General features: G+C 39.2%; 1 protein-coding gene across 3 annotated transcripts in view; it reads right to left on the reverse strand.

Annotated features, from left to right (window-relative positions):
- The window catches only part of FHIP1A (FHF complex subunit HOOK interacting protein 1A), a 182,638-nt gene that overhangs the window by 129,943 nt on the left and 36,602 nt on the right, over nt 1-16,093 (reverse strand). For all 3 annotated transcript variants that reach the window (XM_037495819.2, XM_054690049.1, XM_054690048.1), the window contains exon 2: nt 2,233-2,354. The gene's annotated coding sequence lies outside the window, so the exon portion shown is untranslated. The remainder of the gene's footprint in view (nt 1-2,232; nt 2,355-16,093) is intronic.

Consider the following 16,093-nt stretch of genomic DNA (forward strand, 5'->3'; position numbering starts at 1 on the left):
CACTGCCCACCAAAGAGCTAACATACAACTTAAACAGACCCTCTGTGCCTACCCACAATGATTATCTTAGGTTAAGATGAGCTTCAACTCTGTGTAATACCTTTTGTTTCCTAAGTTTCTTCTTAATTAGAAACAGGACTTTATGAGAATTCCTACAGAGATACAGCAGTCATTTATGATTATCTTCTTTTCTTTTTCTCATCCTAAACTTTGATCTTTAAAAGTAGAAACTTCTCTTCAGTAAATAGTGTTGGAAACACTGAATATCCACATGCAAAGGATAAAGTTGGAGCCTTTCTCTACACCTTATACAAAAATTAACTCAAGATGGATTTAAGACCTAAGCTTAAGAGTTAAAAGTATGAAATTCTTAAGAGGAAAACATAGAAGAAGTTTCATGACACTGAATTCAGCAATGATGTCTTGGATATGTCACCCAAATCACAGGCAACAAAAATGAAAACAAATTGAACTACATCAAAATTAAACTCTTGTACATCAAAGGACATAATCAACAAAGTGAAAGGGCAAACTAAAAATGGGACAAAATATTTGCAAATTATATATCTATTAAAGGATTGATATCCAGAATATATAAGTAACTCCTACAAATTCAACATCCAAAAGACAAATGACTTGATTTAAAAATGGGCAAAGGACTTGACTAGATATTTCTTCAAAGATGATATACAAATGGCCAAAAAGCCCATAAAAAGATGTTTAACATCACTAATCATGAGAAAATGCAAATCAAAACCACACTGAGACATCACCTTACCTCCTTCGGGATGGTACTACCAGAAAAAAAAAGAAAAAAAAATCCAGTGCTGGCCAGGATGTGGGGAAACTGAACTCTTTGACTACTGATGGGAATGTAAAATGGCATAATTGCTATGAGAAACAAATAGGCAGATCTTCAAAATAAAATTACCATATTTTCCAGCAATTCAACTCTTAGACATAAACCCAGCAAATGAAAGCAGGAATTCAAACAGGTATTTGTACATCCATGTACACAGCAGCATTATACACAATAGTCAAAGCATAATTGCGGCCTAAATACTCACCAATGAATGAATGAATAAACAAAATGCTGAATGTCTATATCCAGAAAGACAGACTGATAGATATGACAGATATGTACATATAGTTATGTCTTTATCTGAAACAGATATTTCATAAAATTGAGTATTTAGCACCTAGATGTCAAACACAGGTTCACTCAGTTGCATCCAAGGAAAAAAATTAAATTTTGAATTTAATATAAATAGATGTAAACTCAAAGTATAGTTTTATTCAATTACATTCGCAATTTGATCTAAAAATAAGCTACTTACAAACATATCCCTGTGTCCAAACAGTACACTAAAAATATCTGCATTGTTTATTCAAAGCAAAAATCAGGGAAACAACTAACTTTTAATCAAGCCATACAAAAATGAGGCAAAGTTATGATTTTATTGCCTTAGGCACATCAATCTTTGGTGATACTAACTTGTATAACGCAGACTCCCAACCCAGCCCCCTATATTCTGATACTGATTCTGATCTGGACACACCAGATTGGAACTGAGTAATTTGAATTTTTAACAAGGACTCGTACATTTTGAGAAACAATATAAAACAATATAAAATATAAAACAATATACACAGTACGATGTGTATTACAAAGTCTTACAGGTATAACTCCTAAGGAAATTTAGAGCTCATCTTATTTAACCAGATTAGGACATGAATCCTTTCTGTAATACTGACAAGGTTGACTGATTGGTTGGTTTTAAAAGAAAGAATACCCACATTTACAGCTAAAAAAAAATAGTATATACTTCTCTAAGCTATGAAGCCTAATCATTTATTTTAACAATATTACTACCATTAATTGAAATTTAGAGTCATCTCTTACAATTAATTTTCAACACTGTATGAATCTGCAAGAAATTCATTCACAAGGAAAAACTGGTTTCATTATGTTATTGATCCTTGGGTTTCTGATCAAAACAAGAGTTCCCCATATTCATCACCCTAGATGACTTTAGAAACCTCCCAAACTTACTCTCACAGGGCCAAGATGTGGTTTCCCTCCAAAATAAAATGTTTTAAATCTTTTAAGTAAAGGATAGAACATAACTGTTTTGAACGAGATAATGTTCCTTGGCTGTAATTCCAAGTAGGTTCTTTTTTAAAGTATATTACTGAACACGTACTGATATTAATAAGAAAAGATCCCATTACCTCTGACGACGTGCTTCAGCAGCCTACCGCTGGGTTGTGTTTGCTATTTTCACTCTGTCAGAGGAGCAGGAAAGATTTCTCCAACACTTGGCACGGCTGGAACTCCCAAAGACTTTCAAAATCTATAAAAGAAATTCAAAATGTCCCACAATCATTAATAAGCTGCAAAAAGCTGATCAAAGTTTCTCTAGCTTTTCTACCCTCTCCTGCACCTCTGGCCACCATTTGCTGTGCAGTGGGAGGATTCTCCTCAGACTGCACTTACCATTTAAAAAATTATAAGTAAACAGTAAATCTTTCTTTAGAAATAGGAAGGCTAGTCCAAAATGAGACTCCCACCGGGTAGCAGGAAGTAGAGAAAGATTCTTTGCTCTTTTAAGAAATGGAAACTGAATAAATTGACATCCATGAAGCAGCAGCGTCCTTTTAAGGATAACAAAATACCCAACAGCAAAGAGTAGACCACAAATAACCTTTATAAACAACTTTTTTAAAACGGGTAATACTGGGGCCTCGCTGGTGGCACAAGCTTCACAGCAGCACTGTGAAGCTATCCGCAGCCATTGCAGCGTGACTTCCATGCCCGGCCAGGGAGGTGACCCACATGGGACAGCAGACCTCTCCTGTCTCACCCGCCACTCCCCTCAGCAGTATATTTCAGTGGATCTGCCTGTTCTGCTCCCAATTCTGTCTCTGGTGAATCCTCTCACCCCCGCATTTCTGGCCTGCACCCCAGCTTTTGTATGCATAAATAAATAAATCTTTTTAAAAGAAAAAAATATTCCAATACTCCCAAAATATTCCCTTGTACTTTCTGATCTATCTGCACATCTGCAAGGGCAGTTGTTTGCATTGATGAGCAAAGTTTACTTTGGCCCTAGATGCACATCTTTATATCACCAGGCCTGTGTGGGGAGCCAAGTTTCATGACACAGATGCATACCTGAATCGCTACTGTACAACCAGAACAAGATGAGTTTGAAGAAGGGTGGGAAATTATCCTACCTGATGGAAATACAGAGAACACCTAAAGGGGTCCAGAAGGACAATGCAAAGAGATTAACGCCAAACACTTGGAGGTTCAAAAGGCAGGAGCTAATGCAAATGCTAAACAAAGCCACAAGAAGCCACTGTTCAGGACAAAAATTGGTGGAAGCTAAAGAAAATTTCTAAGAAAGAGCATTTTTTTAGAAGACAATAAATACTATACTTAAATTAAAAGCATGGAAACCATTTAGATGCCCATTAACAAGGAAACCGTTAAGTAAATTTGACACAACCGCGTAACTTATTTAACCACAATTTTGCAGGCCAGCGCAGAATTTTACCAGTTTTCATAAAATGGGAAAATGCCACCTATAATATAAAGAGGATACAAGATTACAATTACTTATGATCACAACTACTTATGTAAAAGCAAGAAACAAGATGCAATTTGTTCTGATATACTTAAGGTGAAATATTTCCCCATCTTAAATGGATTACGGTGACCAATTCAACTCAGTATAGTACAACAATCGTCTTTTCAAATTTTCTATATAACAAGGGTTTCTCAAATCCCAAGGAACGAGTCCTCATATTTTTCCAAGCAGTCTAATATTTTAAAAGATGGTTTCCTTGAATTCACTGTAAGAGGTTTTGTGTGTGTTTGACACAGAGAAGTCTCAAAGGCTTAGAATGTAATACCTGTATCGAGAAATGTTTCGAGCAAGGGAAATGTTTTGAGAAAGGGAAAAAAATGAGAGAGGGGCTCCATGTGACTTAAATCTTCAAAACTGGGCACAGCAGCTGCAGTGACAGCACATGTAGGGTGAGCATGGCCAGGAAAAGTAATGTTGTGCATGCAAATAAACACATTCTTCGCATTAAAATTCCTTCAGATTTGCCTTCTTCACACTAATCAATCATTTATTAAGCACCTGGGACTTCTGCAGTAAAATTCATAATCAAATCTCTGGGCATCTAATCGCAAGAGGTTTTACAAGTAACAGAATTCTGCCTTCTCCCCATAATCCCACATGAACAGGTTTATCATTATGTATGGGAGAGATACAGGCTCTTCTACTGCCTCTTAAGAATTACAGATTGCTTCCAGATGCTTTTCAGGTGATTTCAAGCCTTTCCTCATTCTGTGACTCTTGAATTATGAAAGGGCATCTCTAATTCATGAGAAATACTTCTCCCAGCTTAGTGTCCATTATCATATATCTCCTCTCACAGTTACATTTTTAGGCACTCACACATCTATGCTTTTACTTAGGTAATAAGGCATTGCTGTGTACCAGGAAGGGCTTTACTGCACATCTCCCCTATATTTTACCATCATGATCCAGCCAGCAGCAACGCTTCGAGACTTCAAAGGAGCCGAGTCCTTTGACAGCAATGCAGAGAATGATATCGAACACAAGGTTAAGTGGGACTCAAGGAAATGGAAAGGACTCTCTTAAAATTCACTGGGTCTTGATAATTCTCTTGGTTGTCATCTCATTTAAAAACAAAATATGTGTCCTGCTAAAAAGGGAAGAAGTTGGCAGTTAACAATTCAGTCACACTCAAACCTCTCCCCAGGCAAGTGCTTTCTTTCTAACAAAAACATTCTGCTGCCACACAATAAAATCAAATTCAAGCTTACAATCTTTCTGTGTAATAGCTATGTCACATCCCTATTTTCAACTGAGGAACAAAATTTAAAGCTCATTTCCAGATGGCATAAATTCAATGAATTTAGACCTCTATGGTGCTGAATTCAGAGATCTACTAATAGGGAGGGAGTGCACAAAAAGCTCAGCAAAGCCACCAAACCAACACTGGGGGGAGATGGGATAATTAATATCACTTCATGGATTCCTCCCTGCACCAGTGAAACAAATGCGGGGGGGGGCACGTTTATACAGGAGGTGTGGATTTATTTATGTATTATAATCAAATGCTTTCCCAGAGGATAATTAACCAATCAATCAGTAAAGACAGCAGTCTCAAACAATTCAACAAATTTTCAAATACATGGAGTTGACTAAGAGCTAATTATTGAATAATTTCTTTCTCCAAAAAAGCTGAATGGAGACAGGTTATATTCACATGTGGAAATTTGCAGAGTAACAAAATAGTCTGCATAGGTGCCCCGTCTCGGCTGATTTCGCTAAGCACATTTATGACACTTGCAGTCTTTAAAAGAATGGACCTAAATCGAATCCCTGAATTTTACAGGTGATAAAACGGAAGAACAGGGAAGCTAAGTGACCTGTTCAATATTAAGCAAATGGTGAGTGGTGAAGACAAAGGTAGATCCCTTGCCTGCTAACTCCAGAGCACACCTTCTTCTCCACAGTAAGCTCACAATTTCTCACCTACTACCTATGAAGTTGATTTCCTCCCTTCCCCTCAACACCAAATTTCTTAAGTGCTGGGAAAAGGTATATCAGATGAAACTTTAATTTTCAGTTTCCCAGAGATTCTACATTAATTATACAGAATGTTCTTAATGATTTGGGAAGGGTCTCAAGCATGAAACAAGGGAATGGGTTACATCACATCACAGAGGAAGAAAAGCAGGTGGAGAGAGAAATTAGGGGTATCTTAGAAATAATCAATACTGACTTGCTGAAATGAATTCTGAAAGTGAACAAAACCAAAATCCAAGCATTAAAGCAATATTTCCAATGTGACCACTACTTACATTTCTTAAAGGAAAAAAAATAGCTGTCCTGGTGTTGTATTCAAAACAAATTCGGAAAAGGCTACATCCTAAATATCTTGAATATTCACAAAGCATATTATGTGTGTCAGGGTGCTAAGAAAGCCCAGAGGAAAGAGGCCTTCTTGGTTTTGTTTAAGGCAATGTTTCCCAGTCTTGTTGTCATCTTTGCTTTACAGAGCTGGTCCTGACACCCTCCAAAAAATAGAATTCAGGGTGCACATGGAGCATTTGTAATGAATAACGTGAATGTGCTGTCCCTTAAAGCAGCTTTCAGAGTGAGAGGGGCTTGCTCTTCTGACCCAAATATTAAATATTATCTCCTGAGATAAAGGAAGCCTGTGAATCCAGTAAAACTAACAACCACCCCAACATGCAGTGAGTGCCAAGTGCAAGGCACTGTGAGGGTCCACAAAACGTTTTTTGGAGAAGGGAGTGGAGCGTTCTCAAATGTGGATTACACTCCCAGAGTCTATATCTAGTCATAAAAAAGCAAGATATTGAATGTATTTTTAGTAAAAGATATATCCACTGTTCTGTACCTTGCCTTTTCAACACACAACATATATTGGCAATGTTTCCAAATTGATGCATGAGGAGATTCACTGGTATCTTTTATGACGGAATGGTTTTTTTAATGTATTGCTATAATATAATGTATTTATCATTCTCCCATGAATGAACATCTGGGTTGTTTCAGATCTTAAGCCATTATAAAGACCTCTACAGTGAACATCCTTGTTCATAAGTTATTTGCCGCCGCATCTAAAATGTATGTATACACAAGATACATTTCCAGTGCACATGCATGTATTTTTATATAGAATAAATTTCTAGAGCTAAAGCGCCTAAAGAACAAATAAATAAACAAATAAATATTTTGCCCAATTTCCCATCAACGAGACTATTGTTTTGCACACATACAATCTACAAAGTAGGTTACAAACTGTTTAATCTCCACCCATCTACGACTGACAAATGGTACCGTGGTGTAGCTGTAATGTACATTTCTCTCATAATGGAGTTAAGCGTCTTCTCATATACCTTTTTTTAAAAACTATTATTTCCCTTTCTGTATACTGTATCTTTTGTCCATTTTTCGACTGGGTTTTGGGACTTTTTCTTCTAGATTTCCAGGAGTTCTTTATGAAGTAAGTTAGTTCCTTTGTGATAAGAAGCAAAAAATTTTCCTGTTCTTTGCCTTATGCAAGTTTTTCTTCAGTTCATTTTTGAGTCTTTTCTTTCCTTTTTTTTTTTTTTTTGTGGGACCCTCGCTAGCAGCGGGGGAACAAACCGGCGCTGCAGAGGCTGCGGGCAGCCTCACAGCCCAACGCTCAACTGCTGCGCCACCAGGGTCTTTTCCTTTTTAATACATCAAGTTTATCAGTCAATATAATGGCTTCTCAGTTTTCTGACTTTCTTAGAAAGGCCATATGTATTCCAAGATTATAAACTCTTCCGTGGTTTCATCCATAGCTTTATCTTTAAAATTTCTGTTTAAGGGCCTCCCCAGTGGCGCAGCGGTTGAGCACTGGGTTGCGAAGCTGCCTGCAGCCTCTGCAGCGCCGGTTCGATCCCCGGCTGCTCCCGGCCACCTGAGGAGGGTCCCACATGGCGCGCAGACCTCTCCTACCGCCCGCTGCTCCCCTCAGCAGTGTATCTCGGTCCTTCTGCCTGCTCTGCTCCCCGCTCTGGCTCTGGTGAATTCTCTCACCCTCCCGCGCTTCTGACTGTACCCAGTGCTTGTATGAATAAATAAATAAATCTTCTAAAATAAATGAATAAATCTTTAAAAACAAACAAAAAAAAAAAAAAACCAAAATTTCTGTTTAATATAAGGCCTCCCCTGGCGGTGCAGGCAGCTGAGCGCAGCACTGTGAAGCTGTCCGCAGCCTCTGCAGCGCCAGTTCAATCCCGACCGGCAGGTGAGGGTCCCACATGGCGCGGCAGACCTCTCCTGTCACACCTGCTGCTCCCCTCAGTGGTGTATTTCGTCAGTCTGCCTGTTCTGTTCCCCGCTCTGGGTCTGGTGAATCCTCTCACCCTCCCGCGCATCTGGCCTGTACCCCGGTTCTTGCATAAATAAATAAATAAATATCTTTACATAAAAAAATTTCTGTATAATATACATCAATTTTGGCTTTACATCTCAGGTATTGCTTGAAGTTGCTTCCCCCCCTCCCCCATGGCTACCTGTTTTTCTATTTCACTACCATTATTGAACTGAGCATCTTTCTCCAATTAATTTGAAATGCCCTCTTTATCATAGCTTAAATATGGTATTTGACAATACCAATATTTCAATTATTATAGTCTAATATGATTTAATACCTTTAATTAATTAATTTCTATTCCATGTTCCCCAATGGTGTGGAAGTTCCTTGAGAACAGGGTTTTTGCTGCTTTGCTCATTGTTCAATTTCCACCAGCAAAAATATGCCTGGCACATAGAAATTGCTTTGTATTTGTTGAATGAATGAACAAATCAATCAAACAAATCCTTTTACAGACAAGAGAACTGAATCTTAAAAGACATTAAGTAACTAAAATGACAAAGTGGCAGAGCTGGAACCAAAATCTAAGTCTGACTTTCAATTCCCTGGCCTTAACCATTGAAACAAATAGCAGGTGATGTCAGATAACAGGGGAAAAGCATGCATAATATTATCAACCTTATCTAAAGCACAAGTTAGTGACTCCACTGACAGTCAAAGTACGTACAAGGTCGCTGCACAGGGTTAGCAAGACTCAGAAGAAAGCCTGCCAAGGAATTACGGGCATGATATTAAAGCAGCCTTCTCTCAACACCCCCAGGACTCACAGCAAGCATCATGAAGTTCAGATTTCATCCACACGTTCTTGGGTATCCATAAGATAAACTGGATGCTCCAGGGTCGAATGGTCATTTAGAATGTGTTCACCACTGGCCCCGAGAGACACAAGTACTAGAAAGGCGGCCATATTTGGACTAGCACAAACACTATGGAACAACTGTTTGCTCTTTCAAAGTCTGAATTTTTTTTTTTATCTCCACAGACAATTAAGTATTAAGTATTAGTATTAAGTATGCTTCATGTTCTTTCCCCCTTCTGTCAATAGGATATTTTCACACACCAACTTTAGGCTAAAAACAAAACTTTATAAATCTCAATTTCTGACATTAAGCAGTATCTTTAATCGCTCTTTTTGGAATTCAATCAAACCCTGTATTTTAGAATCGCGGGGTTGTTCCAAGATTGCAATGTGTCACATTTAATTCCATCAATATAAAGCATGATGAGCAAAGATTGAGCTAGTGAGGCATAACTAAATGTTTTGAACCTATGAATTTAAAAGGCAAGGCTCATTTGTGTTATTTATAAATAGTAAATAAAATCATTTTCTAACATCTCACTATCGAATTATAGTCATTTTCTCACCAGCACACACTTGAGGAATGCCACAAAAGGACTTTTCTAACAGTTCGTTCTATTGTTGCTCATAACCTTCTAAATATTTCTCTCACTGGCTTCTATTCAAAGGTAATGGAAGGCAGCAAAATTTATGGAAAATGTATTCTACTGCTTAAAATACATCAACCAAAAGAAAAGAGGTTTTAGAGCTAGATTATGAGTTGTGAAATTATATCTCCCTCGGTTAGCCTCCAGCTTCAATGCTAGGTAACAAAACTGACACCCTGGTCAAGTTCTGAATCACCTCCCAGACAGGGCTCAAGGCTCCCGTCTCAGATTCCCACTGCAGTCAAGGCCAGAGTGAACACCTGTCCTTCACATTTTTACACAACGTCACTTTGTGTGCCACAAGTACAAGCTTTCACACCGGGGAGGAAGCAATTCCAGTACACTGGACAGATTTCCACTCCCTCAAGCCAGTCTGTTGATTGTTCCCTTGACTTTCTCGGCTGTCAAGATAGTGAAAGGAGGAAAGGACCTTTCTGTAAAACCCATAAAGTGTAACCAGATAAGTTTGCCCTTTGAGCAATTCACACAGAGAAAGGCAGAAAGAAACTCGTGGTTCAGGATGAAGATCTAGCTATGAAAATTATATTCTAGCACTTGACCAACATGTTGCAAGATTTTAATAAAATAGAGTCAGCTGAAGTCAATGTTTATATTTCATGTGCCATAAACAAGACTTTTAAGGGGAAAAAATAAGTGACATTTAAAAGATGCCATACATTAAAATGAAGGGGAAAAAATGACAATTGTATCAATTCAGAAATGCCTTAGAAGAGGGAAGTGAGAGAATCTAAAGTGTTCACTCTATAAAAAGGAGATTAGAGTCTTAAAATAAAACAGGTTAGCTTTGAGAAAAATTCATCTTAATAAACCTCAGTTGAGTACAAGAAAATAATGTATTCATCCTACATAATATTTCATTGTATTTACTTTTTCTAAGAATTACAGAGATCTTTATCAAAGTTGCCTACTTAATTCATTTACTACAATAGAGTGAAAATACTGCTATTATCATTTGCAAACACACAAGAGATTTTAGTAGCAAAAAAAAAAAGAAGGGAACTTCAAATCAAAGAAGACAGAATGTACGCTTTTTTTGATTTAGGGTTTGGGGAAGGGAAGGGTGTGAAACTTAAAATAAAAACAGAAATGTAATATATATACACCACAGAACTGGCTTCAGAACTGGAGTTTATGGGCCAAGGGTCTTGTCACGGACTTGCAGGAAAAATAAGCTCAGCAGAATCCCAGTTTACACACCAACATTCAAAAAAATACCTTTTTTATAGCAAGGTTCTGAAAGTGCATGTTTCACAATACTAACAAATAGACTAACAGAGGGCATCACTGCTTTCATTTCTGTCTTTGAATTTTAGAAGCAAGAAATGTTCCAAAGCATGAGGCAGCTGACAAAAGTGAATCTTTCGTAGGAAATTCCTAACAGAAAACAGCAAGACAATGAAATGAGACCAGTTGCTACAAAAAAAACAGAGCAAGAGAAAAAGAACCTACCATTTTTAGAGACTGCCTCCGAGTACAGTCAACATCCCTTGCAGTGACAGGCACCTTGTTACACATTTCTATTAATGTTTGTTTAGGTTATATGCCCCTAAAGGTTGCGATCTTGAAGGCAAGTACTGGCTTTAGATTATCCAACCTACCAGCTATTGAATTCTAACAAATGAACCAAGTGTTGAGTCCATTAACTTTCTTAAATTCCCATGACAAAATTAAAAAAAAAAAAAACATGATGCTTGTGTTATGCACATTTTATCTCAAAAAAGAAAAAAAAAATCATGACTTGAAACACACATTTGAAAAGTCAAATGGCAGGAAAAGGGCATTTGTTTTAATTATTGAAGCAAAGCTATTTTACAGTCAGATCACAAGTCACTGGACTCTGACATAAAGGTAATATGTTTGACAATAAACAATACGCCTTGTAATCACACATGTATGTCCCAACCCCACATATGGCCACAGTCCTCAACTGTCTAGACAAGTGAACACATCCCCTCAAAACACTCATCAAGTTATGTGGTTTCTGGGTCAGCTGACTGGTATGCCTTTAAACCTCATTAACCTTCTTTATTTAGGTGCAAACAGAGTCTATAATGCTAGGTTCCATTGTCGGAAGCATAGATTCTTAGTGTTGTTTTCTTTCTTTATAGGAAAAAAAATACACAAAAGTAAAAAAATAAAAAAGATGCTAGGAAAGATTCACAGGTCAAAAGGAACTTCAAGTAAATCCTGAGACCTGCTTTGCTTCGGGCTCTCTTAGCCTCAAGCATTTCAATCTATTCTGCTTCCTCCGAGGAAGGCAGAGACCACAGCCACAGGTTAGGGGTGGACTGACCCGTGGCCCTGGAGCTCCTGTGCTAAGCTCCTGCTTGTCATGTCCCTTCATCTCCTTTGCAGCTACACTCAGTGATGCCCGGGAGCTCAAAACATCAAAGAGTTCTCACTCAAGGGAAAATGGGATCTTTGACACTGTGCTCTGATTTTGAAAGGTCAAGTCCACACCAGCCACATTTGAGACAATTAGCTAACATCAAGCCCCCGTTCTGTGTCCAATAAATTAAAATACTAAAGTAAAAAAAAAAATGCACTGTGGGCCACAGGTCAAAGAAAATAAATGAAAACTTGAGTAAAGGAAACAAAGGGCAGAGACACTACCAACGACCCTTGGAAAGCCTGACAGGTCACTGATTACTGGGAGACAGTCAACCACTGGGGGAACACGGAGCTCCCACAAGACCCATCATTCTCACCAGACTGGAAGGAAGCAGAGCAGGGCTGCTCTTTATTCTCATCCCTGTTCACCAAATTACAGATGTAAAATCTCTAAAATTAGCACGGACAGTTTGTATTCCCCCAAAAAATGTCTAAATGACAATTAATATGCATATTCCTATATTCCTGCTGAAAACACAGAATTGCTTGCTCAAAATCAACGGTCATAATCAAGCTTCTGACACAGTGACAGAAAAATCCAGCACCCCACAAAGTCTTTTCCTACCCACCCAATGCCAGGAAACTAAAACAAAGGACTGACATCTTGGTGCCCTTTTTCAGTGACCACCCCTACCCACCCCCCCCAAGGGAAAGTATCATTCAAATCCAAACAAGAATCTTAGTAAGAACTTTTCCAAGCACAGTTATTCCTTTAGGATATGTTCCGGCCCCAAGCCCTCTCAGCACAGACGCCTTTTAGATGCCAGTCTGCCTTCATGCACAGAATCTCATTATTGACAGAATCAGTAACTTACGAAATAAAAGTGAATTAAATATCCACATTTACAGCTTTCTTCTCTGCACTATTAGACAAAAAGTACAAGTGGAATAAGTAAGGCACTGACCTCTAGCTCAAACACAAGTGTCTGAACCCTTCCACACATTATTTAAAAATGCAAAGCACAATCTCAAGTTAATTTGTCACTTGGAAAAATCGCTGTGCTTTTATCATGAGAATTCATTTATGAGAAGCTCTTAGCACAGTTTTCCCCTTAACCTTCTCAATTTATCTTACATTTGCTACTCTTTCACAGCAAATTTTTATGTGCAATTTTAAGGCTATGTAATGTGAGTTACAAGGGCAATAGTCTTTGAAACCCAAAGAACAATCTAATGAAAATGAGGGGATGTTACCAGCTGCCAGTGACTTGCTCTCTCCTGACCCAACACGCTGAAAAATACGAACGGGTAGGATTTCCTACGATCTTTGTGGAGGAGAAAAGAAGAGGGGCCTGGGGCGAGCTTTTATTTGACTTGGAAGTGGGGACATTTTATCCATATAAACTTTTGTTTAAAAAACCTCTCAAATAAGGAACAGCAAAAAAGAAGTCTAATTTTTAACATGACCCATTTTCTTCGGAGAGTGCAACGATTTGAGGTGCCAGTTAAACACTTTGTCTGTTATCCACAATGCCCTTCAGAGGCTTCTCCCGGCATCATCCAAGCGTTTACTCAGAAGGAGCCAAAACCCCAGCCCGATGGGAGCGCCCAGTGCTTCAGAAGACAGGTAAACCCGGGGATATTGTTTCACGCTTTCCTCTGAGCCTCAGTGGCATCAACTGTAAATAAGGAGACTATCCCTTCATCTGTTCTATATACCCCACAGGACCAGATTCTTTACAGGAATTGTCCCTGAAGTTATGGGACATGTGGACTGTCCCCACCAGCAGAACTAGCCAAGTCTAAACTCTACACAGTGCACACGGTAAGGTTAAACTATAACTGCCAATTCTCTTGAAAGCTCTTCTACTTCAAATGGCCACAAATCATGTCAAGATTTCTTAAAACTATTATCCAAAAGCAGCTGTAACAACAATTAATGTGCTTGGGGCGGGGGGCAGGGGGAGGTGGTGGTGGCCCATAGATCCTTTCCAGGATCTGATGAAAACTTTGGACCCCATCCCCACAAAAGTAACATCTACACACACAAGCAAAGCTCCTTTTTCTATCCAAGGTGGTTCCAGCATGGGGTTAGGAATTCCCAGTTGCAGGCTGTGGAATGATCGTCTGGTTAATCAGTAAATCACAACAGAAGAGGAACTGACTTCTAGCGCCAAAGCGGAGAAGATGGCCGTGGTCACTTACACAAGGACTGCACTTAGGAAATCCTCCCTCAGACCCCACTGGAGACAGGAAGCTGAGCGGTCTGTGGTTCAGAGTTCCCTCAGCAGTATTCAGACAAATGAGACCCCGAGTGTCAAGGAGAAAATTATCTCCATTCACAAACAACCAGACTTCCAAGTTACACTAGAAAGTAGAGCTCATACACACCCAGTGGCGCTTCAGAATTTCCTCCAAAGAGGGACCAACGGGAGGTAGGTATCTAATTAGAAGCCAGGAGCTAGGGTGTGTTTTGATGATAAAGTTGCTTAGGCTTTACACAAGATTGAGAAAGCCTCAAATTTCCATAGCAAAACCAGAAGTGTGCTATAGGAAGTAGAAGTAAGAGGGGAGCAGTGTTAAGACAGCCCCAAGCCAATACCAGTGGTCCTCAAACTTAAACCTGCAACAGAATCACCCAGAAGGTTTTATTAAATACAAATAACTGTGTTCCACCCTCACAGCTCTAGATTCAGTGGGCATAGAACAAGTTCGAGGGGATGCAACCCCATGTAGGACACCCCAACATCTTAAAATCATTGCTCTCATCCATGTGCCATGCTCATGAATAGCACCCGCCACCGCTCAGGTCTGCTTCTTACCTGTGGCACAGTGGTTGAGATGAACCTCACGATACACAATTTCTCGAAGACTGGGGATGTCTGCAGGTCATTCACACTACAGATCAATGCAGACGAAGCACCTGAAGCAGTTCCATTTTTAAATCTACCCACAGGAAACATTAAGCAGCAAATCTGTGCTAGGAAAATTTACTTAAGACTTATTTAGCAAAACAGCCATTGCTCCAGCGTTATGGTTTTCAAATCTATTGCCTCGGAGCTCACGTTATACCAGATACCTCAAGGGTTGGTGTGCAAAGGCAGTAAAGGAAGTCATAGAGGTGTTTGGCTGCCCATTTGCCTTGCTCTCTGAACTGGAAGTTCAGCTTTTCCCTGAGTTACATTTAGGCACATTTGTGAGGGGTTTTACTGTACCCTTGAGTGGATGAAAAGTTTAGAGAGGACTAGATTTGATTAACTCTAAGAGTTTTTGCCTGTCATTCTAACACAACAATCAAAGGTTAAGTGGCAATTACAAAAATAAAAATATCTCACCAGCCTAGGAGGCTGACAAAAGGCTACAAATAGCATCGGAATGAGTAGTTAGCAGTCATATGACAATTGTGTCTGGTATGAAGGTCTGGATATCCTACAAAGGAGCTTCCAAACTCTCTGAGGGCAGCAACTGAACCTCTGTAAATAGAAAAAAAGGACACGCCCCAGTGGTAATTATCTTTATTAAGCAGACACCCTGCAAAAAACAAGACTTTTTGGTGAGTGCTGTGAGATACAGAGAAAAATGCCACAAGTTCAAGATTGTTATTGACAAGGGTACCTTGTCAATAAACTTATAAAACTTTTCTTCCTGACATGCACGTGGAGGCTACCAGGAAATCTGTGCATAAAGTGCCTCATCCCACAAGTGGAACACAGCTGGAAGAAAAAATGAAGTGGAAAGGTAGGGTGACGGTGGTTGGAAGGAGGTGGACAATGGATCTTTTATTATTCTTTAATTTATAAGTCGCTTATAATTCCAGTGTTCCGAACTATCTTCACAGAGCAAATGAGGAAATGGAACCTTCTGTGTGGGGGCCATTCACTCATGGTATGTCAAAACCATCTGTAATATCTAGGATGCCCTGTTATGGAACGGAGTATACTGGTTCAGTCTAAAAAAGAAAGGATGGCAACAACACCTCCAAATTCACCAGGATCTCATACACATACTGCCCCCCTATTCTCAACCACCCCCAGTGCTGCCTTCCTTGGCTAGGGCAGCATCTGAAGATACGGAATGACGACATCGCGGTAAGTCAGTAACAAGCAATCCAGTTCCAACAAGTGACCTAATGTCACTCGGCAGAACCCAGCTCTGCTAAACCAAAACAGGGGAGTGTCCCTATTCATATCTGTTCTGGGGCCATGCAGAGTGGAGAAGGCATCAGGAAGAGGTGTTAGGGAGTCTTTATTTCATTCAACAAAGATGTTTTCTAAGCGTTTCTGGCAATGAGGAGTATCCCAGTCCCAAAGCTCAA

This window comes from Talpa occidentalis, unplaced genomic scaffold (assembly GCF_014898055.3).
Source record: "Talpa occidentalis isolate TD23 unplaced genomic scaffold, MPIMG_talOcc4v2.1 talOcc4.8, whole genome shotgun sequence".
Taxonomy (NCBI): domain Eukaryota; kingdom Metazoa; phylum Chordata; class Mammalia; order Eulipotyphla; family Talpidae; genus Talpa; species Talpa occidentalis.